The sequence below is a fragment of the Oryzias latipes genome, chromosome 24, assembly GCF_002234675.1.
Source record: "Oryzias latipes chromosome 24, ASM223467v1".
Lineage (NCBI taxonomy): Eukaryota > Metazoa > Chordata > Actinopteri > Beloniformes > Adrianichthyidae > Oryzias > Oryzias latipes.
In genome coordinates, this window is record NC_019882.2 from 22,003,748 (window position 1) to 22,030,718 (window position 26,971).

Consider the following 26,971-nt stretch of genomic DNA (forward strand, 5'->3'; position numbering starts at 1 on the left):
ATCAAGTGGTCAAAAGCTATGGCACAAACATTCTAAAGTAGCTTATGTCAACAAAGGTGCAGAGTCTGCTCTGTGAGCTGGAATGCTTCTGCACGCTGCAGACAGGCCTCTCTTTGTGTTTCAGTCCAGCGGCCTCACGCCACACCACACCGCTCTGGAATCCTGTTTGTTTTCTTTTACATTTCCCAACCTACTTCATGCCAAAGTAGAATCACAGCGTACAGTGTGTGTGTGCTTGCTTTAAGAAGGATGTAAATTGATGTGAGTGATGGGTATAGGTCAAAGGAAGAACTTTATTTTTGATGCTAATCAGTATCAATCATTGACATGTTTAACCAGACAAAAAGAACAGACACAACAAAAGACACAGGTTTCTTAGAAACTTTATATTTAAAATTACTTAATAAACAAATACACATAAAATAAGAAGCAACTCAAATCACTACAAACCAAAAGGTAAACAAACAAATCCAAACCCTTCCCTGTGCCCAACCCTCATAAAGAGGAAGTGAAGGCTTTGGCCACCATTTTATCATCCAGGCACCAAGAGGGAGAGGTGGGACACAAAGAAATCAGTAAACAAATTCAGTCCTGCAGTGTATGTCCCTTTATATGCACGACACACTCAGCCTTTAACTGTTAGTCTGATGCTACATTCACATCAGCCTCAGCTCAAGCGACCACTTCCCATAAATAATCTATGTAAACGCACGTATATGCGTGAATTGGGATTTAATTGTAGCAGGAGTTTGGTTTCAGATGGTTTAATTCCACCCAAATCAGAGTGAATAGTTGGTTTTGTAAACATTCCTGCCTGGACATTAGTCTGTCTGCACGCCACGGCGCTGATGAGGATGCCCGCCTAGACAACTGTGGCTGAAGTAAGACATGCTCTCCCCCCGGTTCCGTCCTATGTCATTGTGTTATTCAATAAATTGGTTGTTAGTTTGTTGCAAATAGAACTAATGAAAACAGAAATTGTTCAATGCCAGTTTTCCATAGTTTGTGTTGTGTTTTTGCCGCTCTAAATGTGCCACTGTGCGCTGTTTCTTGGGAACTGGTTAAGGTTCGCGCCATTTTTCATGGATGTTAATGTTAACTTTTACTCCTTTTTGTGCATTTTCAATTCTTAGGGGTAGACATGGAAGGAAAACCAGGACAGCAGATCATGAAAGAGAAATTATTGTTAAATGTCTTCTGCTTTTATGACGTTTAATTACCTTCTTAGAAGGCCCAAAGCGCAGTCACAGTCACACATTCACACACTGATGGCGGCTCTGCTGCCAAACACTGGCGCCAACTCTACCTCTGCACCACAACTGCCCCACATAATAATTGAGGTTTGTGCTGAGCTGTAGGTAGATGACACCAAGCCTTTCATATCATTGAAATAGAGCTGTGAAAGAAGAGCCTGGAGCAAGTTTTGCACTGCTTCAACAATTCTCACCAAGCCTCCTCTAACTGTGACTACAGAGACATCATGACCCTAACTTGTGTGGCATTTATCTCAGTGTTCAGCTGTGGGCTCCATGAAAAAGTATTGCACAGCTACACTATTACCATCTACATTAGATGCCTCTGGTCTGTGCCTCATGAGGTACATGTCATGTGTCAGAGGTTTGGTTGTTTATAAAGGGTTCTAATGCTAAGTCTCTGGTCTAACCTGACCCAACTGATCTCAAGCATCCCTTTTATGTCTTGAGCTTAAAACCATCTGATACAATGCAGCACAGGACTTTACCCAGACAGGTGGAGTATTACGAACACCCAAATGTCTATCATAAGAATTCCTCCACCCTCCAACCCTTCCAGAGTTTTCTGTGTTTTAAGTTGGGGTATGTCCAGTACACTTCTTATGTCAAAATAAATGCAATCTCTTCAAGACCCAATCCGTGAAAAGAATGTTTTTGGTGTTTTAACATGTACTTTTAGACATTTGTAAAAAAAATTGAGAGTAAAACTGCATTGCTGAGTATTTCTTTATTTAATTTAATGTGAATCAGGACCAGATAAAAAACTGCAGTTGGAAAAAGCTTGTGGCTTGATGCAGCTGCCACAGTTGTTGAGCCACAGTCTTCCTGCTCTGCTCCATTCTGATCATCCACTTTCAAACAAATAGATCCAAGAATGTCTTTGTTTTTCTTGTCTGAGCTGGAATCTGGATCTAAACTGTACAACTGGATAGATACGGTTTTGCTCACCATTTTTGTTGCACCGCTAATGTTAGCTTGGGGTTGTGAGAAGCTGAAAACTAGCGGGGCAAAGCGTAAACTGATGGAAGGGGGGTGGGTTCATTCTGCGTTAACAGTCCCGCCCACAACTCAGAGGTGACTTTCTAATATACTACTGCTGCTCTGCAGAAACTATGTCCTAAACAACACAGGCTTTTAGATTTTTGCCAAAAACACTATTATCATAATTAATAGACCACTGGGAACGCTTTGAAAATAGATCAGAAGATGATCAGAGTGGGACTTTATAACAATATCTCCTGAAGTAACCCCCAGTCATTCTCTCCATTCATTTGTAAACTACACTCCCCGGCCATTGCTCATTAACGCAGATTTTGCAATCAGCCAATCACATGGCAGCAAGTCAATCCATTTAGGCATGTAGTTGGTCGAAACGAACTGCTGCAGTTCAAACCGAGCATCAGAACTGGAAAGAAAGGGGATTGAGGTGACTTTGAACGTGATATGGTCGTTGGTGTTCTTCCACCCATTTTTTCACCCACAACCAACTACAGGATTTATAGAGAATGGTCCAAAAAAGAGACAATATCCAGTGAACAGCAGTTCTGTGGATGGAAATGCTTTGTTGATGCCAGAGGTCAGGGGAGAATGGCCAGACTGGTTGCAGCTGATAGAAAGACAACAGGAACTCAAATGATATTCTTGGCACACATTGGGCCCTTCTCACAGGCCCCTGTTGGGGACAGCTTTAAGTAATGATGTGGGCTCATCCTCCCCTTGGTCTACTCCCCATAGACCCACATCGTGCAGGAGAAGTAGCAGTTGAAGACCCAAGCTGCAGTCATGGAACTTGGCTTCTGGAAATGTCACCTCTCTGCCTTCCACAGGAGCCTGAGCTTGTGCAGGAGGTTGAGAAATACCGTCCAGCAAGATCTAGTGGGGCTAACCTCCACACACAGCCTGGGCTCTGAAACTCAATCCCTTGAGAGGGGTTGGATTTTATCATTCTGAAGTTGCTCATAGTGAGAGGCAGCGAGTTGGTGTGGGCTTACTTATGAGTCCCCAGCTCTGCTGCCAAGTGCACGGGTTGTGTCCCTTCAGGTGATCAGCATTTCAGAGTACCAGCTTTCTTGGTTTCGGAGGGAATGGAAAGCGTGCCAACAAGGAACTCCACAGTCCTGCTGAGGGACATCAACAACAACCAAAAAGGTGTGATTGGAGGGAATAGCCTTCCCGATCTGAATCTGAGCAGTGTTTTGTCGTTGGACTTGTGTGCTCATCATTGTTTGTCAAAAAGAAACACCATTCTTGAGTGCAAGGCTGTCCATCAGTGCACGTGGCACCCACAACAGCCTAAGTAGCAGGTTGATGATTGGCTTTGCAGTCTTTTCAGATGACCTTCGGTCATGTGTCTTGGACACTCAGGTAAAAGAAGGGGCAGAGCTGTCCACTGGTCTGTAAACCGATACTGAGTTAGATTTGCTGGTGGGGTAAGATGATGGAAAGATTTGGCAGACCCAAACATAAGGTTCTCAATCACCACATCTGGGAGAACTTGAAACCGTTACAGAGGAAGGCTGGGGACATTAGGTCCAAATGGACCGTGTTCTCCATCTGTACTGTCTGTGCAGCTGTTTGTCGCTGTGACCGCAAAAACTTTGGTCTCGGCCTTGGTGAAATTCCCAAAACCCGGGAGTGGACACCAGACACAAGGGATGATACTGTCAAGCTGAAGAAGGATTTCAACCTAGCCTGACTGACATGTGGGACACCTGAGGCAGCTGACAGGTACCAGCTGTCTAAGTGAGCTGTGGTCTCCGGGCTGTTGTGGATGCATTAACTTGGTCTTGGTAGAGGTTTGATGAGCCGATGGAGAAGAACTACTGGTTGGTCTCAAAGAAATTCTGGTAAGCCATCCAGCAGTTTTCCACATGCACTATTTTCAGTGCCGGTTGGGGAGATGTTAACTTTGACTGTGAATATTGTTGGGGGACGGAAGGAATACTTTGAGGATCTTCTCAGCCCTGCTGACTCGCCTTCTGTTGAGAAAGCAGATGCTGGGGTCTCTGGGATGGGTCTGTCCATCATCCTGGTGGCTAAAATCATCAAGGTAGTCAAAGAGCTCCTAGGTAGCAAGATGGGGAGGATGAAGTCTACCCCGAGTATCTGAGGTCTGGATGCTGTGGAATTGTCTTGGCTGGTACATCCTTGCAGCATCATTTGGCAGTCAGGGACAGTACCACTAAACTGGGGTGGTGGTTCCCCTTTTCAATTCAATTCAGTTTTATTTATATAACCCAAATTCACAACAACAGTCGTCTCAATGGACTTTGTACCGGTAATTGTAAAGTAAACATACAATCAAAAAGGATCATAAATGCATAGATTTCAATAGGATAGTACTAAAACTTTAACTAAATAGACTAACTAAACTGGGCATTCCTGCCCTTAGACCCCCCTTTCGCGGTAAGGAAATGTTGGAATTCAACTTGCAACATCATAACAATTTAACAATTTAAAAAGGAAAGAAAGTCCAACAGAGGTACCTTTACGAGGAGAGCAGACAGAGATCTACCCAGTAAACAATCTCTCTCCACTCATGGTGCATATTCTGCTGCTCTTCCTTTTTTATTAAGTTGTTTTGGGGTTTCCCTAATTTACATATGCGCTGAGCTCTAAGGAGGGGAAACAGAACGCAGCTGCAGCGCTATCAGAAAACATGCATTACGACATGTTTATCTTTTCTCAGCCCTCCCACATCATCTCTGGACCTGCAAAGCCTTTTCTCACAGATAATTAACACAGAGCGTCCTTCGATTCATTCTAGACATAGCTAACACGCAAGTTGCAGGAAGATGCTGGAAAGACGTAAAGATAAAGGTTTTCTCCCAAGGGTTTCACCTCCACCTTCCTGTGAAACAGAGTTGGACACAGACACTTCTGCAAACATGATTATATCACCTATATGTAGCTAGGTGATGCATAAAAGAGCAAATATGAGATAACTTATATACATTATTCCAACAGGAAAAACCCCTAAAAACTTTTCTAGAAGAACCCTATATATGGGAAGATGAGGATGGGATGATCAGCCAGGAGTCCTGATCCTAATCTTGGATGTCCTGTTGATGCCAGGGATACTTGTGAAGACTGATGGTAGAAGAATATGGAGTTTTATTTGTGATAAATCTTTTTCATTTAAAAGTAAGGAGTTTAAGGAGAAAAATCTACAGTACTATAGATAATAAATCTTTCTGTAATAAACTATTCTTCTCTTGTTTCTTTCCATCATCCATGCTTTGTTTTCATCTTAACTTGTTTTAATTTTTATTCACTCAAACTTGTTGAAGTTGCAGTTGCTCTCTCTTTTGCAAATCCTGTTTTTTGTGGTTACAAATCTGACACATTTTTGACTGGTGGGAGGGATTTCTGCTGTGTGTTGCCGACTATTCAATGACAGGTTAGCAAATGCCGAGCTTTGGCCCTGTTTGTGCTTTTTTTCCAATTTTGAGTTGGGGGTAGAAATCTGAGCAAAGTGGATACTACAGATCTGAAAGTCTGGATTTTGGCAAAAACTAAATGGTAAGTATTGTATTTTGGGTTTGAACTGAAAAGGCCTTTTGTAATAATAAAATCTGGCATGCAAAGACTTATCCATTTGAATATCTACAAATATATCAAGTAATCACCATAAGGCACTTGGCCTTCCAAAGCACAATTCCACCAAGACAAGAGATGGCTACAGGCTAACTTTATTTCTGTCAAGACTTTTGAAAAAATTATAAAGGTTGAAAAATAAGAAAACAGATCTTTATTCCACAGCAGTTTGACCAGTAAAAAAAAAAAAAACTAGGGGGGGGGGGGGGGTGAGGAGGAGGAGCCAGGCCACTGTGTCAATGTGTGGTACTTCTAGAAACTGCTGAGGCTCCTCTTTGCTTCATGAAGGAACTGTGAAATTCCAAAATATCCTATTTCTGCACACTTCAATATTCAAACCACAAACACCAAACTAAAGTCAATCACAGAATCAGTTGCAGAGTTTTGGAAAAGATTTAATGAGTGTAACGTTCACCGTTGCTCAAGTGGGTTCCTCTGGCACTATTTAAAAAGGTAAAAGATCAGCTTTTCAATTGTAGGACTCATTGCCAAGGCACATTGTTACATAAAATAAAGAAATCACAGACTGTATTCATTGCATTGCAAAAAATGATCTGATGAATTTCACCAATCGGAATATCTGGAAACATCATCACTGACCAATGAGCTTTATTCCCCCACCAGACAGACAGGACGTCAAAGAACTGTGGATGTTTCACAGTGAGACACATCGCTCTGCCCTGACTTGTGTCAGATGTTTCAAATTCAAACAAATGCATGTAGTCATGGCTAACAAGGCACTAACTTTGTAAAGTACAACGTAACTAACTAGTTAAGGAGGTATTTTTAAATTACTTGTGTATTCTTAATTTTAAACAAGCTGTTATCTGTCATTGTGATGTCTTTCTAGTCCAGCTTGAATGTTTGCTGTTATGATGCGTTTGACTCGGCTTTAAACCCTAAACTGCTCCGTTTAACAGTAACGCCTAAAAGGAAATGCCTTTTCTGGGCTGCCCCTCTGACTGCCACATATGTGCAGCCCCTGCAAAAACTGCAGGATAAGCATCTGTAAAAAGCACCTCTAAAATACTCTGAAGGGCGGTGTGCCTTGAATGTTCTACACCTGCACAAACAGGGAGTCAGTAGAGTGGCCCCCGTCCTCCGAGGCCCATTAAACCACAGGCCGACAGTCGGGAGAATAACGGATGTGAGAGCGGTTACCGTGAGAAGCAAAGGTAACACAGAAACAGTTCACCACAAAAGTCACACTCAGAAAGCAGACAGGAAGAGCTGTAGGGTGTAGCTCATAAATGCTTAATAAAGCTCACCTAATCAATTTAAGTTCTTCAGACAAAACATTCCCATTCCAGAACATTTGACGAGATGTGGTCAAAAGTCGTCTCAGGTCTTCATACTTCTTTGTAAAGAGAAAAAAAGGCATGTGGGTGATGAAAATACAGAGGGGAAATTCTTAAGGCTCAAACCAGACAGACTGAAAACAACATCATGAATAATTACATGAATGAAGATAAAAGAAATAGGGAAGAATGAAACCTTCAACAGTGAGAAAAGAGTTTCAGTTCTTTTACACACAAACTGCCCTGAACACCTTCAATTCTGTCCTGTAAAGACTTGTCTCACAAGGACAACAGCTAAATTCCCTCCCTGTTACACAACAGCTCGTGCTTACATAACTCCTGCACCCCCTCAGTCTTGTTCTGCAACTGAAACCTCACAAGGGACCGCAGAGAAACAGCCCTTTATAACAAAGAGCTCCATTCCCCACATTTAATATGAACAGACTCTTTAGATGATAAAGCACTCAGAGAAACAGTTTGCTTCAGTGTTTCATCTTTAGCGTGGATAAAACTGACCATGGCAGGACTCAGAGGCCCAGATTCTTTGAGGTTCCATGCTTTTTATTCTCATGGATTTGTTGCTGGAATGAGCTGCAGAAATACCCATTAATGCATGCCAACACACATCTGCTTGAGTAAGACTGCCATTTATCAGAGAATCACAACTACTAGAGAGAGAATCGTAAGACAAAGAAGGAGACTGAGCAACACGAAAAACAAATCTGAGTGATTGTCTTGGGTTTATACAACCATCTATCAAGTTTCCGAAACGGCTGAATCCCTTTTGGGTTCAATAAAATGGTTGGAGTCAATCTTAGCTACAGTTGGGTGATGGCGGGAAACACCCTGGACAGAACCAGTAAAACAAAACTATGAGATAATGAGCAAATTTTGTTCTTTCAACTACAATTTGTTGGTGAAGGTTCAATTCAATTCAATTTTATTTATATAGCCCAACATTACAACAATACTCGTCTCAATGGGCTTCATACCGGTAATTGTATAATAAACATGAAATCATAAAGAACATGAAGTCATAGAATTCAATATGTACTGGCCAAACTAAACTAAACTGACTAAACTAAACTGGCATCTCTGTCCTTAGACCCTCCTTCGCATTAAGAAAAAACTCCTAAAAAAAACTCTGTCCCACTCCTGGGGAAGTGAGTAGAGTAGAGTAGAGTAGAGGACAGAACCCCAGTGCACCATACTTTCTCCAGCTTCTGTTAGGGTTAAGTTTAGGGTTCAGGGGCCTCATTTATAAACGTTGCGTACGCACAAAAGAAGGCGTACGCCACTCTCTACGCAGTAGTTGAGATTTATAAAAATCAAACTTGACGGGAAAATGTGCGGTCCTTCACGCAAGCTCTGACCCAGGCGTACGCACAAAAACGGGTGAAATGAGAAACGGCGACACCGTCGGCAGATGGAAGAAACACGTGAAAGTGAAAATGACAATCCTGCCTCTCAGAAATAACATGAAAACTTCACAAAGCAAGTCTGACAATTAACAGCTACACCAACACCCGTTTGATCAATCAGCAGTGAAACAAATAAAAAAATCAAACGAAAATTACAACAGAAATTCAAATGAACAATTATTTGCAAAAAGAAAAGTGAAATATGTTCTGCAATATTGGCATGTTGTGCAATTCATCCTCATAAATAATATAGTTAACAGAACGAAATAATGTACAAAACCGACATTCTCGTCAGTGTGTCCGTCTGGTGGAGCAGATATAGGTGCGGGCGTGCGGACGGACGGACAGACGTATTAATTGTCCACTGGGGAAAGTTGTTTTCATATTAAAACATTTCTTCATAAGCTATGGAATTATGGTATTCATACATATGCCTTAAGTTTGTTTTTATTTTTGATGAAACAATGTATGGCGTATGTCTCAACCATTCAGAAAGCAACAAGAAATTACATTTGCGCTGAACAATTTCCCATTTCCACGTAGATTATTACCGACATCTGTAGCTTGTCAGATGTAATTAAATGGAGGGGAAATAAAATGCCCCATCACAATGCGTAATGACGCACAATGGCTGATCTTGCGCCCTTAGAAGATGTGGCAAATGGAAGAATTCGGAGAGTGAACGCATCTTTAGACAGCAAGAAGACTTGCTGGAAAATGAGGACGAGTGGCTAATGAGCCGGTTCCCACTTCCTAATCTCCTCTTGGACCTCTGCGGGCTTTTGGGCCCGGCGTTACAGAAGAGCACTCGGAGGAACCACGCGTGTCACCCGGTACATCTGGCGCTCCGTTGCCCCCCCCCCCCCCCCCCCCCCCCCCCCGTGGCAAGGAGACACTATGGCGATGGAGCGCTAGACGTTTTTTGGCTCGACTTTGATTGATGTCCGACCATTTCTTTTCACGGTCCGAGGTTGTGAGGCTACAGCATTTACGGCGTCTGCCGCCGTCTGCCACTCACGTGCCTTTTCGGCATTAGTAATGCCCACACTGTGCCCTCCAAACAACACTTTTCTCCTCTTTTCCACCTCGCCAACGATAACTTCTACTTCACATTGAGTGAAGTCACGTTTTTTTTGATTTCCTCTCTGTGAGTGCCATGATTTCCGAATCAATGAATATTCATTTGTGGGCGTTTCGCGGACTATTTATGGGCAACTATGGGCGTGTCATGAAGCCCCAAAAGCTGCCCTGCATTTAGAATCGGTTGTGATTTATAAAGGGAAAGATGCGTAGGATGTGCGTGCGCACGGTTTTATAAATCCGAATATTTTTGTGCGCACGCACGTCCTATGTTTCATCCGTACGCCACTTCTGACGCAAATCCTACGCAAAGTTTTATAAATGAGGCCCCTGGTCAGGACCAGGGTTAAAAAAAGAAGGCTGGGTAGGGGGAAGTTTTGTCAGTAGTTTGTGGGTACGGTCGAGGACATATTGTAGTGCAGGTGGGATCTGGAAGTCCCTCCAAAATATGGTTTTCATTTATCCAGATGCTGTCTTGAAGTTGAGTCAGTGTATCTGGACTTAAAACCATCTTTCTTTAAATGTTTTACCACTCATCCAAATAGCTTCATCAGTCTGATTTGATCTCCACTTTTCCAGATGATGTTGCCCATTTGGCTTTATCAGGCCATGACCTTCAGCATGTGTTGGGGCAGTTCACAGCCAACTTTGATGCAGCTGAATATGTTTTTAACCACAAAAGCCTCTCCTTAATTAGAACAGATCCACCAGGGGATGGGGAGAAAGCTTTGAGAATGCTGAGGAAAGGCAGGGATAAGCTCCCTATTATCAATGGACACAACACTTAGATCTCTACAGAAAATGAGCGTTCAGACAATAGCAGACTATGTGATTTGGAAAGAAACAGTTCTATCAAAAGACAGGCCTCTAAATATGTACAAAATTTAGCTCTAAAACGAAAAATGGCCCATTCCCCCGCCCCGTGTACCTGTAGGTACATATAGATACATGTACATATCTACATGAATGCATGAACGTTTACTGGTTTGTTTGTTGTGAAATTTGAGTTGTTAACACAGGAGTCGGTTAAGAATTGGTCTTTTCTGCAAGTGGTTTTTGGAGCTGCAATGTTTGTTTTTTACTCCTTAGTTTGTGTCTAATTCAGGAACAGGAAGTTCAGAGGCTGAATGTGACTTGGAATTAAAAGAGGGAAAATGAACATCCCTGTGTTTCTGATCATTACAAGTGGGGAAGTTTACTGTTTGTGTTACATTAGATATGGCTCTGACTCTTTTCCCCACTGAATACATCAGCAATTTATTTATTAACTGAACCAACATATCTAAGTAGCCTAATGAAGATGAGAAGGGGTATTAGTTCCTTAACATAAATCTACCCAAGTAAAGAGACATTTCTTTGAAAGTTACTAAAAAGGAAAATACCGGTAAAAACCAGCACTACTTTGCACCTCTGGTCAAAGGTAACGCCAAAAAGGCTCTTGGGTAAGAAAAAGCTTCCTGCTTGCCGACCAGCAAGTTCAGAGAATATCTACTTCGAAGATCCATTTGTTTAGTTTGATATACAGTACCGTGTTTTTCTACCTTCATTGGGGCCCAAAGGGCTTTACAGCCACAATGTACATACACGTTCACACAAAATGGTTATTCACTGGAAAACTTCACCTAACATTGTTTTCAGCTGCATGCTAAATTCACGGAGTTAACCTTTTCTGTCTGTCTGGAAGTGGGAGACGCCTGTGAAAGCTGCTGGTGACAGGTGGCTGAGTGATGGCCCCCTCCTGCGTCATCACTTCCTCCTCACTTTTCTGTGGAATTCACATTTCACCCTTGCAGTCATGGAAATCCAGAGGATGATGGGAAAGTCGTCATTTCCAATGTCTGTTTGCAGTCAGGTGATTGGCACACCGCACAGACGGTGAAGTTCCAGCTGAGAGTTTTCCTCGGTTATCTGGACAGCCACACTGCCCTCTTTGTATGTTCTCTAAAACAGAATACTTTCAGACTAACGTTGCAGGAATGAAACAGCGATCAGACAGTCTGAAGGTTGTTGGTTCAATTCATGACCTTTCTATTTGTATTTCAGTTTTTCATGTCAACGTGCATCTTAGCTAAACTCACACTGATCCAGAGGCTTTACAGGAGACTGATGGTTCTGCTGTCATGTCATGTGAAATGCCTTGAGGGTCAACAGGTCATTAACGCTGTCTGCTAGCCAACAGATTCCAAACATCAGCAGATTGTCAGGTAAAAAGGCAGATGTGGGCTTCAGTGTGAGCCAAAGCCTGACCTTGCAACCCACTGACGGGGAGGGAGGGGCCTTTCATTCCAGAGGTGCAGACAGGGAGGGGTCCTTTTAGCCTCTTTGCTAAAAGGAGAAAAAATATCTGGAAAATATTAACTCAGATGGGAACCCTGGCCAAAACGTTATTCCAAGTGCTCTCAATTTTTGCGATAACGCTTCCAACATCCAGTAGGGGTTTATATTCCCAATTTTATTAGGATCACATTTGTATCTGGATTGACACTTTACTGAGGAGCGTTTCTCAAAGTCTAACTTTCTGTCACAGCATTTGTGTGAAAGTCTGTTTCCTTTTGCAGTTTCCTTCTGATCATCTTCTAGTTCCTAATTTGTCCAAAAGCCTCCTCACCTCTTTAGGGTACATGCTAGGTTGAACACCTAGGGTCAGAAAGGTCAAGAGGTTTGATTTCATTCAGCAGTTCTGTTCAGCTGGTCTTTACTGTCTTTTTGAAGTTAAGCCTTGCTGCTGCATTCCTCTCTGTTCACCTGGCAGGCGTGGACCAAAATTCCCAGATCAGGACCTGTTGGGTTCATTAGCTAAAGGATGTCTCAACTAAAGGGGCAGAGCAGTAGGAAGGGCAGCTGGTGGGGTGGGGAGCATGGCTTGTCCTTAGCTCTTTTTCTTCCCTTGTCCTCAGCAGTCTCATTTTGCTGGGCTTTGTTGTTTTAGTTTGGGGTTGTTCTTTCTTTTGGTGAGGCAGCCTTTAGCAGGGAACTGCTTACTCAGACAAGCAGTATGGATTTGTCAGCTGTTTTCCTGTCTTATTTATTGTTTGACCAAAGTTCCAATTCCCTAAAAATGTGTTTGTTTAAAGCTCCTTTTCTTCTCAAAGACTTTTCAGAGAATGAACCGTGTTCCTCTTTCTTTCTGGTGTCCATCCCTTATGTGTTATGGCCCCATTTTGGCTTTTACCGCTCAGTGAGGGAGGGCTGCCTGTATGGCTTTGCAGGAGCTTCTTTGGGTCTTCCAGATGATCGCAGTAATGACTTCAGGCTTTTTCTCAGCTTAGTGATCAGTGAGCAGGCATGGCTGCTGACCGCGCTGGGAGACTCTAACAAATAGAAGTAAGTTTTATGAAGAATCGATGTTTTTAAAATATCATGTATTATAAAAGGTCACAAACATTACAGACCCACTCCAATGAAAATTGTGTTTTTGTTGTTTTAACATGTTCTTGTAGCATTTTTCTAATGATGGAGGAAAAATAAAAAATAATTTAAGATCTAAACTGCGTTTCTGAGTATTTTTTGTTCCAATCATTGGGAATGAAAAGCAGATGAAAAAATGCTGTTTGAAAAAGCTTATATTTGTGACGTACAAACTACAACAGGCAGGTCATAATCTCTGCTCCAATCCATTCTGATCATCCACTCTCAGACAAATAAATCCATGATCGTCTGAGCTGGAATCTGGATCTAAACTGTACATCTGGATAGCTACAATATTGCTCACCATTTTTTCTTGCACCACTAGCGGTTGGATGGTTCTGTTGGCTGTGTGTAGGACTGGCACAAGGGAAACAATGTATTTTAATGAAAACTCATGTTTGCATCCCAGGTCAATGACCCAGTAGATCAATTTATTCATTTTCTAAACTCACTTGGTTCGTTCAGGGTCATAGAGGCATACCCTATTGTTGGGCCAAGACAGGTACACCCTGGACAGTTCATTGCAGGGCCACACAAAAGATACACAACCACACAAACACACTCTCACATCCACACTCACCACTAACAGACAGTTAAGAATCGTAACATAAAAACGGAGTGCGAAAAATTACATACACAAGGAGAACATGCTTACTCCAGGGATTCAAACCAAGGCCTTTTTGCCATGAGGTGAGGTGTTATGCTCACTTGTTTTAGACACATTACAATGATTGAGTCTTGTAACAACCAGTCTCTAGCCTGGTTGAGGAATTTAAATGCACCAAGGTGAGGCTTGACACGTCACTCTCCGACTCCCGAGGACCAGTAATGAGAAGTGCAGTTCCAGTCCTAGCAACCGGGAAGAAGTGGACCCTTGCTGTAGCAATGCTGCAGAACGTCGAACCATGGTGATAGAGGAGGTGCACCAACTAAAAGAAGTAGGCAGATGCTCCAAAGCCGTCACGCAAGCAAAACAGGGCCGATGGGTAAGGTGGGAGGGAGTTGAAAGGAGGAAACTTACATGGAGCAAACTTTGGAGCATGGAATCAAATAGGCTGAGCAACAATGTTCAAGTCACCTACGCTGTGCTGCCCTCTCCCACAAACCTGCAGCTTTGGCTTGGGAAAGATCCTTCTGCAACTGCAACATTAAAGCACATCTTATTGGCTGGACCAGCCTCACGCAAGGCAGATATACATGGAGACACAACCAGGTCTTGAGATGTCTTGCCATTACACTTGAGTGCAAGAAGGTGTTTATCAATGCCCAACCCATCAGCAGCCACCACCATTTGTCCGGGAATGGGAGAAGCCAAGGAGTCCGGTAATCCCTCCCACTCTGAACTAACCCCTCTGAATGCAGCCAGGGACTGGCAAATGCGAGTCGACTTAAACCAGAGGCTTATCTTCCCTTCGGAGATTGCAGCAACCACTTTGCATCCAGACTTTGTCCTCTGGTCTAATTTGTGGTGACTTGCCTACATCATAGAGCTGACAGTTCCCTGGGAGGACTCCTTTGACGAAGCTTACGAGCGAAAGAAACTACGCTGTTCCAACTTAGCAGCTGAGGCAGAGGACAGAGGCTGTAATACCAGGGTGTGCCCAGTGGAGGTGGGATGCAGGAGCTTTGTCACCAGGACAACTGCTTAGCTCCTCAGAGAAGTTGGACCCAGAGGACGGGCACACAGACAGGCTATCAAAGAACTGACCAACACGGCTGAGAGGACGAGCCATTGGCCATGGCTGAGTAGAAGTGACATTACATGGACAAAAATGACCAACTAACAGCGAGACACACACCCAGGCTTGATCAACCTGTGATGGGCCTACCTCAGCGGAGGGTGTATAGTGATAAATGGCCGAAACACCCCAAGATGTTGAGTTACACAACTGATTATGTGTCTCGCAGACAAAAAATAATGGAAGTCTGAGAACCTCAAGAGCTCCTGAAGTTAAAGTGGTAAATGTTACGGATTGCAACACCTGGTGCTTTCTACAACAGAGCAAACAAACAGCAACTTAGACTCTTGTAGAGTTTAAACCCTGTCATCAATAAAACCTCAAGCATCATGCTGGGAAATATACAGAAACTCGCTATATCCTGTTGGTCTACTTTTAGTCTTGCTCAGAAGGAGTTGCTTTAGGATACAAGTTTACATGAAATAAAATGAGAGCTGCCAAAGGCGTGGTGCTGTGGTGTAACAGCCTTTTCAGCAGAGGAGAAAGAAAACTCTCTGACTTAGCCAAACAAAGGAGTCAACCCCCACCACTGCAGCATGTTTTCCACAGTGGGAATCTTCCTCTGCTGTGGTAAAGGGATAATTGGCTGTCTTTCCACTTTGATATTGTGGGGTTCATCCTCAGTACTTACAAACTAGTGATCTGCTGGGGTTAATTTTGTGTTGTGCTGCACCAGCATCCTCACCTGAACCCTCTACTCTCTGGCTGCCTTCATTAACTGGATGGTACTTGACCAGTTGGTCACTTGCTGAGTAAGTCAACCCCAGTTCATCAAGTCATTGTGAAATCACCTCATCTTATAGGCATCCAAACTGTGAGCCCTTTAAAGTGTGCTCAAGAAAGGTGGGGCCGCTTATTATCTGTCCCAGGGAGCGAGCCAATGAGTGGAGAAAATGATTTATGCTTTACATGTGTTTTTTTGTATGCATAAGAATATGCTTGTCAGCTATATTGTACATGGTAACATGATGTTTGAGTGACTTTGGACAGTCCCCGCCCTTTGGAATAATAGCTACACCTGACAGTTATAATAATTGTGTTTCTACCCCTCCTACTTTTTATTCATCTTTGAACTTCCTTACCCCCCTTTAATTTTGTAACCAATTCCTAACATCCTACTCACTCCTTTATTCCGTTCAAGGCAACAAGAAATGTATACAAACATAATTAACATGAATAAAGTTTAGTCTCAAATGCAAAAGAGGTTTACACAAATATACTGTGTTTCAAATTATTATGCAAATTGGATTTAAATATCAAAAAGATTAAATCATTTTCAGTTTTTCAATTAAACTCATGGATGATATTGTGTCTCTGGTGTCTTTGGGTCACTGACATTAATCTCAGACATCTTTAATTATTAGTTTGACAGGTGAGTTCAATTAAAATAAAAACTACTAAAGAAGGATGTTCCACATTAGTAAACAGACCAATATTTTCAAGTAATATGGGAAAGAAAAAGGATCTCTGCTGCTGAAAAGCATGAAGTAGTTAAATGCCTTAAACAAGGTATAAAAACCTTTGATATTTGACTGAAACTTCAGCGTGATTATCGTACTATGAAGAGATTTGTGGCTGATTCAGAGACACACGGGTTGGTGCAGATAAAGACAGAATGAGGAAGGTTTCTACCAGACAGATCCATCAGATTGAGAGAGCAGCTGCTGAAATAGCATTACAAAGCAGCAAGCACATGTTTGAAGCTGCTGGAGTCTCTGGAGTCCCACCAACATCAAGGTGGAGGATCCTCCAGAGGACTGCAGTTCTACCTAAACCTTCTAACCCCTAAACAACAGTCCCAAACAGAAACGGCTGCAGTGGACCCAGACATGCATGAAGACTCATTTTCAAACAGTCCACTGATGAGTGCCATGAAACCCTGGATGATCCAGATAATCCAATGGATGGTTGGTGGATTTTGGCCACCACGTCCCAACAAGGCTGTGACATCAGCATGGAGGTGGTAGAGTCATGTCCTCTGAAAAGTAGGTGGAGTTTCTGACTGACCACCTTCTTCTGTGGTACAAAAAGAAGAACCGTTTGTCTTCATGCATAACAATTCACCATCTCATGCTCTAAGGAATACCTCTGCATCATTGGCTGCTATGGACAGAAAAGGAGATAAACTGATGGTGTGGCCCCCATCCTCCCCTGACATCAACCCTATTCAGAACCTTTGGAGCATCTTCATCATTGGAGGGTGGGAGAATATTCTGACATCCTGCAAACAAACCCAAACAGAAACTTTCAAAAAAAAATCGCAAGCTCAATGGATGCAAGAATAGTAAAGCTGCTACAAAGTGTGGGGTTCTATTTCAAATGTAACTTGACCTATGAAGATGTTTTTGATTGGAATAGATTTAGATTTCAGGAAATATGACCTCCTAATGCAGCAAATTCAACAAATAACCATTTTCAGTTCTTTAAAATCTATCAAATGTTGTTGAACTCTGTTGTGCGTAAAAACGTGGAACAGTGACTTTGTTTTTTTTTTATTTTTGAAGAAAATATTGCTGTCTTTAGGAGGTTTGTTCAGTGACATTTATTCTTTACTCTAATGGTTAGTGACGTGAAATTATGCCATCATTTGCATTGAATATTTAGAAAAATCATGAAAATATATCATTTGCATAATAATGTGGAATGCACTGTATCCTTGTGTGTCAGGAGATTAATAAGCCCCTATTGTTACAATAAAATGAGTCCAACACAAGAGGCCTTCAGCTTCTGCTCTTATCTGCTGGCTCAGTTGTTGAACAGGACAATTAAAAACATCAACAAAAAAACACGTGTCTTCAGTCAAGGCTTTCTTCCGCTGCAGGAAACACTTCCTTGAACGACCTGTGAGTCAGCCTTCAGGGATCAATCAAACTTTTTGATTGACTTGAACATTTGAACACTGTACGTTAGCTAAAATTATGGTAAAGATTTTACATGCCAAAAACATGGAACAATGGAATGTACCAATTATGATTAGAAGAAACAGGATTGAACATTGCCATCCATCCATCCATCCATCTTCCTCCGCTTATCCGGGACCGGGTCGCGGGGGCAGCAGACTGAGCAGAGATGCCCAGACTTCCCTCATCCCAGCCACTTCCTCCAGCTCCTCTGGGGGGACCCCGAGACGTTCCCTGGCCAGCCGAGAGACGTAGTCTCTCCAGCGTGTCCTGGGTCTTCCCCGGGGCCTCCGCCCAGTGGGACATGCCCGGAACACCTCTCCAGGGAGGCGTCCAGGAGGCATCCGGACTAGATGCCCGAGCCACCTCAACTGGCTCCTTTCGATGTGGAGGAGAAGCGGTTCTACTCCGAGCTCTCCGCGGGTGACCGAGCTTCTCACCCTATCTCTAAGGGAGCGCCCAGCCACCCTACGGAGGAAGCTCATTTCAGCCGCTTGTATTCGGGACCTCGTTCTTTCGGTCATGACCCATAGCTCATGACCATAGGTGAGTACTGGAACGTAGATCGACCGGTAAATTGAGAGCTTTGCTTTTCGGCTCAGCTCTCTCTTCACCACAACGGACCGATAGAGCGACCGCATAACTACGGACGCCGCTCCGATCCGCCTGCCAATCTCACGCTCCGATCTTCCCTCACTCGTGAACAAGACCCCAAGGTATTTAAACTCCTCCACCTGGGGCAAGGACACTCCACCCACCGAGAGATGGCAAACTACCTTTCTCCGGTCAAGGACCATGGCCTCAGATTTAGTGGTGCTGACCCTCATCCCAGCCGCTTCACACTCGGCCGCAAACCGCCCCAATGCACGCTGGAGGTCCCGGTTCGATGAAGCCAACAGGACAACATCATCTGCAAAAAGCAGAGAGGAAATCCTGTGGTCCCCAAACCAGATCCCTTCCGGCCCCTGGCTGCGCCTAGAAATTCTGTCCATAAAAACTATGAACAGAACCGGTGATAAAGGGCAGCCCTGCCGGAGTCCAACGTGGACCGGGAACAGGTCTGACTTACTGCTGGCTATGCGGACCAAGCTCCTACTCCGGTCATACAGAGACCGGACAGCCTTCAGTAAGGCTCCCCGGACCCCATACTCCCAGAGCACCCCCCACAGGATGCCACGGGGGACGCGGTCGAACGCCTTCTCCAAATCCACAAAACACATATGGACTGGATGAGCGAACTCCCACAAACCCTCCAGCACCCTAGATAGGGTGTAGAGCTGGTCCACTGTTCCACGACCGGGACGGAAACCACACTGTTGTTCCTGAATCCGAGGTTCGACTATCGGACGGACTCTCCTCTCCAGTACCCTGGCATAGACTTTCCCAGGGAGGCTGAGGAGTGTAATTCCCCTATGGTTGGAACACACCCTCCGGTCCCCCTTCTTAAAGAGGGGAACCACCACCCCTGTCTGCCATTCCAGTGGTACGGTTCCCGACCGCCACGCGATGCTGCAGAGACGTGTCAGCCAAGACACTCCCACAGCATCCAGAGACTTGAGGTGCTCAGGGCGGACTTCATCCACCCCCGGGGCCTTGCCACCGAGGAGCTCGTTGACTTCCTCAGTGACTTCAGCCCGGGTAATAGACAGCCCCACCCCAAAGTCCTCATTCTCCACTTCTTCAAAAGTGTCAGTGGGATTGAGGAGATCCTCGAAGTACTCCTTCCACCGCCCGACAATGTCCCCAGTCGAAGTCAACAGCTCCCCACCTGCACTGAAAACGGTGCCTGTGGAGAACTGCTTTCCCCTCCTGAGTCGCCGGATGGTTTGCCAGAATTTCTTCGAGGCCAACCGATAGTCCTTCTCCATGGCCTCACCGAACTCCTCCCGGGACCGAGTTTTCGCCTCCGCAACAGTCCGGGCCGCAGCTCGCTTAGACTGCCGGTACCTGTCAGCTGCCTCTGGAGTCCCGCAGGCCAGCCAGGCCTGGTAGGACTCCTTCTTCAGCTTGACGGCATCCCTTACTTCTGGTGTCCACCACCGGGTTCTGGGGTTACCGCCGCGACAGGCACCAGAGACCTTGCGACCACAGCTCCGAGCAGCAGCAGAGACAATGGAGGCGGAAAACATGGTCCACTCGGACTCAATGTCCCCAACCTCCCTCGGTACCTGTTTGAAGATCTCCCGGATGTGGGAGTTAAAGACTTCCGTGACGGAGGGCTCAGCCAGACGTTCCCAGCAGACCCTCACAGTACGTTTGGGTCTTCCAAGTCTTTCCGGCCTCCTTCCCCGCCAGCGAATCCAACTCACCACCAGGTAGTGATCGGTGGACAGCTCCGCCCCTCTCTTCACCCAACTGTGACCAAGACACAGGGCCGAAGGTCACCTGAAACAACTACAAAGTCGATCATTGACCTCCTGCCTAGGGCGTCCTGATGCCAGGTGTATTGATGGACACCCTTGTGCTCGAACATGGTGTTCGTTATGGACAAACTATGACGAGCACAGAAGTCCAATAACAAAACACCACTCGGGTTCAGATCAGGGGGGGCGTTCCTACCAATCACACCCCTCCAGGTGCCACTGTCATTGCCCACGTGGGCATTGAAGTCCCCCAGGAAGACAATGGAGTCCCCCGTTGGGGCACTTTCCAGTACCCCTTCGAGAGACACCAAGAAGGCCTGGTACTCCGAACTGCTGTTCGGCCCGTAAGCCGAAACCACAGTTAGAGACCTGTCCCCCACCCGGAGGCGGAGGGACATGACCCTCTCGTCCACCGGGGTGAACTCCAACACTTGGCGGCTGAGCTGGGGGCTCAAGAGTAAGCCCACGCCAGCCCGCCGCCTCTCACCTTGGGCAACTCCAGAGTGGTAGAGAGTCCAACCCCTCTCTAAGGACTGAGTTTCAGAGCCCAGGCTATGTGTAGAGGTGAGCCCGACTATATCTAGACGGTATCTCTCAACCTCTCGCACCAGCTCAGGCTCCTTCCCTCCCAGAGAGGTGACATTCCATGTCCCAAAAGCCAGGTTCCATGATAGGGGTTTGGGCCGCCGAGGCACCCGCCCTCGACTGCCACCCAAACCACATTGCACCGGCCCCTTTTGAGGTCTCCTACGGGTGGTGGGCCCATGGGAGAGTGGTCCCACGTCGCTCCTTCGGGCTGTGCCCGACCGGGGCCCGTGGGAAGAGCCCCGGCCACCAGGCGCTCGCCTGCGAGCCCCGACCCTGGGCCTGGCTCCAGAGTGGGGCCCCGGTGACGCCAATCCGGGCGACGTAATCGGGTCCTTGTTGTTTCTTTTCATACACTGAACATTGCTTTGCAACAAAATACAGAATAGTAAATTGTAAAAGTCAACACTTGAAGCTGAGTTAAACGGTAAGGCGATAAAAAGGGTTTTATGAAGGGATTTAAGGATAAAACTGGCCTGCCTGATGAGCATTTACAGTTCATTCTGCAGTCCTTGGTCCGGATTATTGCTCTATTTCTCCTTTGTCTTTTAGATTCACAAGACATGATCAGAACCAAAGAGCATGCTGCTCGAGGAGGTCAACCCGACACAAAGCATCTCAAAAGGGAAAAAAAATGATTAACTGACATGAAACACGAGGAGCTAATAGTACAAAATAAAATTGTAACAGTGATCCTCTGTTGTTTCATTCAGGTTGGAATCCAAACAGCAGCTTTTTGGACAAGTACAGATGAACAAATGGAGTCTGGCCAAGACCACCTAGGGTCGAATTGCTATAATATAAACAAAGTAAGTTGTCATTGAAATGTAGATTAAAGATATATCTACATCTTCAACCAGATCGAAAGTCCAATCTTTAAAACTTTAAAACTGTTTGCACAAAACACGTGAGATCCAAACCGAATCCAAATGATTTTTGCTTCGCTGTGTATTCAGCTTTATCCCTTATGCTATCCTAGGCACTTTAACACTGGGAGTTGGGTCATCTAGACCCACTAGACAGTGCTCTGAACCTTTTTTCTTCAATGATTTGTGATCTTCACTGGTGTCCATGGATTACATTTGACGCTTGATCTTTTTTTTTAATGTTTCAATTGTAAAAGCAATAACTTTAAAACACTGAGTGCCTGTAAAGATTTCTAGTAAAACAAACTGCTGTCATTTCTTCAAGAAAATAGTTGGAAAAGTCAGATAATTATAGTTTACGGATTTGTTTTTTATGTTGACATAGGTGAAAGCAACATTTTGACCTAGATCTGTGTACATCATGAAGTGAGACACCTGTATGGGAAGCACAAACCTGCATGTCTTGTTTTTTTCTGCTGGAAGCCAAATTTACTTTGGCACCAAATGAAACGCAGCAACAGCGTCTGATTAAAGCCAATGTTTTTACTTAAGGCTTTTGCAGGAAACTAATTAGCTCAGGTATGCATTTGTGTGCCAAGCCAATATGCGGGAAATTGCCGTTCCAGCAAGGAAGTGAAAGCCCCAAGAGCTGCAGAGTGAGCTCATGCTTTACAGGGCTTCTTTGTGAGCTGCAAGACGCCTCGTTCTGTTCAGACTCTCAAAACTGTGATGAGAAACACGGGATTGCACTATTTATGTTGTTTTATATCAAGTCTTTTTGTGTGTCTTTGTAACAGCAGACCTTTGGGTAGCAGCTTCATCCCTGTTAAATTAATAGTCTAATAAAATTCAGTCAAGGTTACCACAAAAAATGACAAGATGGGTTAATTAGTCATCTGTGTGATGAGGTCCTTTCTTTGCCTCTTGTGCATCTGACCCTGTTAGTAGCTCCTGTCTATAGAGATCAGATGTTTTGGATGGATCCAGCTGTCACTTTTCAAACCTCAAACTAGCCCAGAGATTTTTAACTGACAGTGGATACTTCCAAAGGTGGGAGAGCTGCTTTAATGGGATTCTTCAGCGTGAACAACTAAAAATAACTCACCCATCCATCTTCCTCTGCTCATCTGGACCACCCTCTTCACAGAAACCTCCTCCAGTTCTGCTGAGAGAAATCCACGTTGATCTAAGGGCCAACCATGAGACCCAGTCTCTTCACCACATCCTGGGTTATCCCTGGGGTCTTGTCTCAGTGGGACATGCCTAGAATATCTCCCAAGGAAGAGTGACTGCATTCGCTGGACATTTCCGCCTGTGAATCTCATCCTTCCCTCCCTTGAGAAGATAAAACGTATCAAATGAAAATTGAACAATAACGCCTCAGAGGTTCCTCTAGCTCTGTGTGTGGCCCAGTCTTTGCTAAATTTAGACACCATATTGTTTGTGGAAGATACTTGAAGAGCTGGACTGTTCTGCAGTCTTTGTTGGACTCAAATTCTGAAACAACAACCAGACAGATTACAGCTTGATTCCAAGGAGAAACATCTCATAGTAAACTAAACACAGGTCACAGAAGCAGAGCGAGGCCGTTCCGGACCCACATGCAGCTGAAGACCGCCGGATGTCCAGAACCACGTGTGTGGCATTCATTCTGCAGCTGACAGCAGCTCCTGATGCTTGTTGAAAGTTACTGCCCCAAACTGTCATTCATGTGTCTAGTCTAAACAAATTCCAGGCTCAGGATTTAAATAGGCAGTTTCCACTTTTCCTTTCTGCTTTGAACGCTTGAATCCTGCCGCAGGGCCCCTGGTTATATCTGTACAGATGTTCCCAGGCATGTTTCCACGGCCACCTCACACCTAAGAGCTTCTTTTACAACAGTGAAACATGCTTTGTTCAAAAAATACCACATGGATATTTTTTCCTCTTTTTGAGGCTAAATAATCTCACAGGAAATCTGACAGAAAAAGACTGCTTTTCTGCTGTATCCATTTAGCTTTCAACGTTTTAAGACAAATGAAACAGAGAGCTCAGAAGTTTGCTTTGGGATTTTATGTGTCAGAACATTATGGGACCCTGACCACGGACTTAGCCAGCAAATCAGACAGACTGCTGAAGCCTGGCTGAAACTGGCTCATGCAGCCGGTGGCGGTTCTGCACTAACTTACTCCCCGGGCGAGAACCCCCCCCCCACACACACACACAAGTACAAATGTGACTACATCCTTTTGTGTTCCCTATCTTTATTTGACCATTTTACACAAAAAAATGCATACATTTTATAAACTTGCATGACAGGGGGGTCAAACTCAGTCGCACAAGGGACCTAAATAAAAACACACTTTAGGTTTGGGGCCGAACAAGACAAACATTTACTGAACACACTAAAGATAAACTTTAAAACCTATTAAACTTTTAAAACTTAACTTTTTGACCATAAATATGAATTAAAACGGGATAAAAATCCAGAATAAATCAAGTGAAATCTTCAATAACGTATAATATTTTGCTCTTCATAAAAATACATTCTGTCAAAATTATACAAATGTGAGCCTGGAAATATTAATAACAAGAAATACATGGTATAATTCCATTTTCTTTGCTCTTTTGTCCATTTTTTTAGAGTTGGACTCCTGGTGTCATTTTTAGCAATAGGTTCATTGCTGCTTGGTGTGTGATGTCCTGTGTGTGTCTTTGTGAAACATTTGAGAGAAAACCTGTTATTGTGAATATCCTTTTTAGGTCTTATAAAACATTAAAAACTAAATCATACAACTCATCGCTGGGATTACTCCGAAAATATTTGGCAATCTCCTAATTTTGTGGAACGCCAACAGTAGAAATCCTCCAAAAAACCTCAATCCATTCAAACAAATGATCTATCGTTTATTCATGATCTCATAAAGTGCAGCTGTTTAACTGCATTTCCTGCTGTCTTTATGTCAAATACTGACACCAACTAAACAACAGGCAGACAAAAAAACACATTTATATGAAAAATAAAGAATAAAAATGTCTACAATAGTTAATAAAGAATGACTTTATTAGCATGAGCTGAGTAATCCAACAGCATGGGATGATTTGGGTGCTGCGCAATCGAGGCTGCCGTTCCAAAGTCTGTGAAATAACAGATAATAGAAAAGCGGATGTGGTGCAGCTTCCTTTTCTTCTAAGCACAGGGATGGCACCCCCCTTTAAATTTACGCCCTGGGCAATTGCCCGTATTGCTCGTGCCTGAAACCGCTACGGCGTGCAGCACAAAAGCCTACTACAGAACAGGTACTAAGAAAATTGGAGGCTACCAGGTCTCATCCTGATCAAATGCTTTAGTAGAAAATGAGAAAGCTGTGAAGGTCTCCAAAAATCAATTTCTTTTTCCCCGTGTGTCCCGAGAAAACCCTGAAGATTTGTCAAATCTTTCCACAAGATGGTAGAGAACTGCCGTAATTTCAAAGCCAGGTGTTTCACGAAGACCGAGAGAGAGTGGATTTCAATGTTTTCCAACTGGACAATTTCCACTTTTGCTGAGCTTTAAATAGAAGCTGTTTTCATCTTGGTAGTTCATCTGCACTCCAACTCCATTGTTAAATCTGAACTGATCTTCCAGGCTCCTATTCCAGTCTTAGTTTCCACAGTTTGTCTTTTCATAGACGAGCCTCAGAAAGTTTCCATCCGCCTTTAATCCTTTCATCAAGCAGCAGCTGCCCATCCCTCATTCATTGTTAAAAGCCCACAGATGGTGATCCAAACCGCTTTAACTTTTCCTCACAAGTGTTTTTGCAGACTGCTGCAATCTGTAAAAGAACAGTCAGCTCTTCCAGCAGGACTCTGCCTATTTTGCTTTGCTATTGGAGCACAGTTACCGGAGATGAAACAGCAGTGTCCTGAATGTTAGTCTACTGTTTTGGCAGAACTGATCCTTCTTCCTTCAGTCCTAATAAGTGGCAGTTTGAAAAGATTAGAACTAATTATGGGCAACGGAAATGCCTGGAGAATTAGGCACTATAAAAATGCAAGAATGTTCCCTTTTTTTTGTTGTTTTCAACATTACTTTCTTCGCTGGCAGGCAACAGGCAGCCGAGCAGTTCAAAGGGGCAGAAATATGCAGGCAGGAAAATCATTTTAAGATCCCGGTTTCATGTTCAGTTTGCTCAGTGGTGGAGAAATGGTCTGTTTGAAGGTTGAAGCCATGGAACATTCTTCAAAAAGCCTGCCAGCTACCACTAATAGAACTCAGTTACTTGAAGACTGTGGCTGGTTTGGGAAAAACACACAAGCTCTGCATGTCTGTGATATGCATTGACTGAGCTAACTGTACCTACTTCACAGGAGGCAATACATTAGAGGAAGTAGAGGCTTGGTTTGGAGAGTCTTATGAATGCTGTTTACCGCAGTGCACTGAATTCAATTGGACATTCAACCAATGAAAATGCAGTTTGTTTTTCTTCAAAATAGGATTCTGGTGGATCGTTTTGTGTCACTGTTTTACTTGACTTTATTTTGGTGTTTGTTTTCTGGGAGAACTTTGAAAATGATGGAGGGAAATGAGCACATGGGGCACACAGGCCCATTGTGCTGCAGCAACTTCAGCCATGACATAACCATCCATGGTGTGATGGAACAGAGAGGAGGCCATTTCCAACCTCGGAGCCTGAAGGAGAGTCTTAATCACAAAGAGCTGAGTCCAACCATATGTGGGAAAATTAAGAGTCTGTCTTCTCTGCCCATCAGCATGCTCCAAGGAGTTTCTGTTTCCTAAACTCTGACTGTAGCAGAGATGTGATGGGGCAATTAAAGTTAAAGCCTTGCCTAAATCCGGACTGGGAAGAGAGGCTGCTCCTAAGATCTGAGATGTTACAGGGAACTAAAAGCAAAAAAGATGAAAGGACCTAACAGAAACAGAGACCAACCTCAGAGGCCGACAAAAACTGTGCCTGGTCTAAAAATTGGGTCCCACGTACTTTGAATTCTGGGATCAGAAAGGCTGACCCTTTTAAGGACAGTGGTAGGAGTCAGACTGATGTTGTGTTCGTCTGTTTTCATGTCAACTGCAGTTTAATTCATTAGCCACCAAAAGCTATTCAATCTCTTTTTCTGCGGTTCCCAAATATCACTTAGAATCTTCCTCGTCAGGTGACTATGGCTGTGACCTTTCAAACCAGACCAATATGCTGCAGTTTAAACCGAGCATCAGAATGGATGCTCGGACAAGTGTCAATTGTCTGATCAGCCAGAATATAATCTCTCTGATGTGTCTTGCATTCATTTGGTTTGTTTTCTTGTTGAGTACGTTTGAGCTCTGTTGAAAGTCCCACTTCAATCATCTTATGGTTAGCCTGAATCCAAAAAAAACTGTGTTGTTTCTGCAGAGCGGCAGTAGTTCATTCAAAATACACCCTTGATTTGTGGGCGGGACTGTTCCCTTTGTTTACATGCTCTCCCACTGGTTTACAGCCCTTCAT

At 44.0% G+C, this 26,971-nt stretch overlaps 1 long non-coding RNA gene across 1 annotated transcript; it reads right to left on the bottom strand.

Annotated features, from left to right (window-relative positions):
* Window positions 1-13,331: 13,331 nt before the first annotated feature.
* LOC105357242 lies at window positions 13,332-23,089 on the bottom strand. The gene is made up of 3 exons (XR_911268.3): window positions 22,615-23,089; window positions 16,882-17,016; window positions 13,332-16,811 (listed from the first exon to the last, which is right to left on the bottom strand). It is a non-coding gene; the product is annotated as an uncharacterized LOC105357242 (long non-coding RNA).
* Window positions 23,090-26,971: the final 3,882 nt, after the last annotated feature.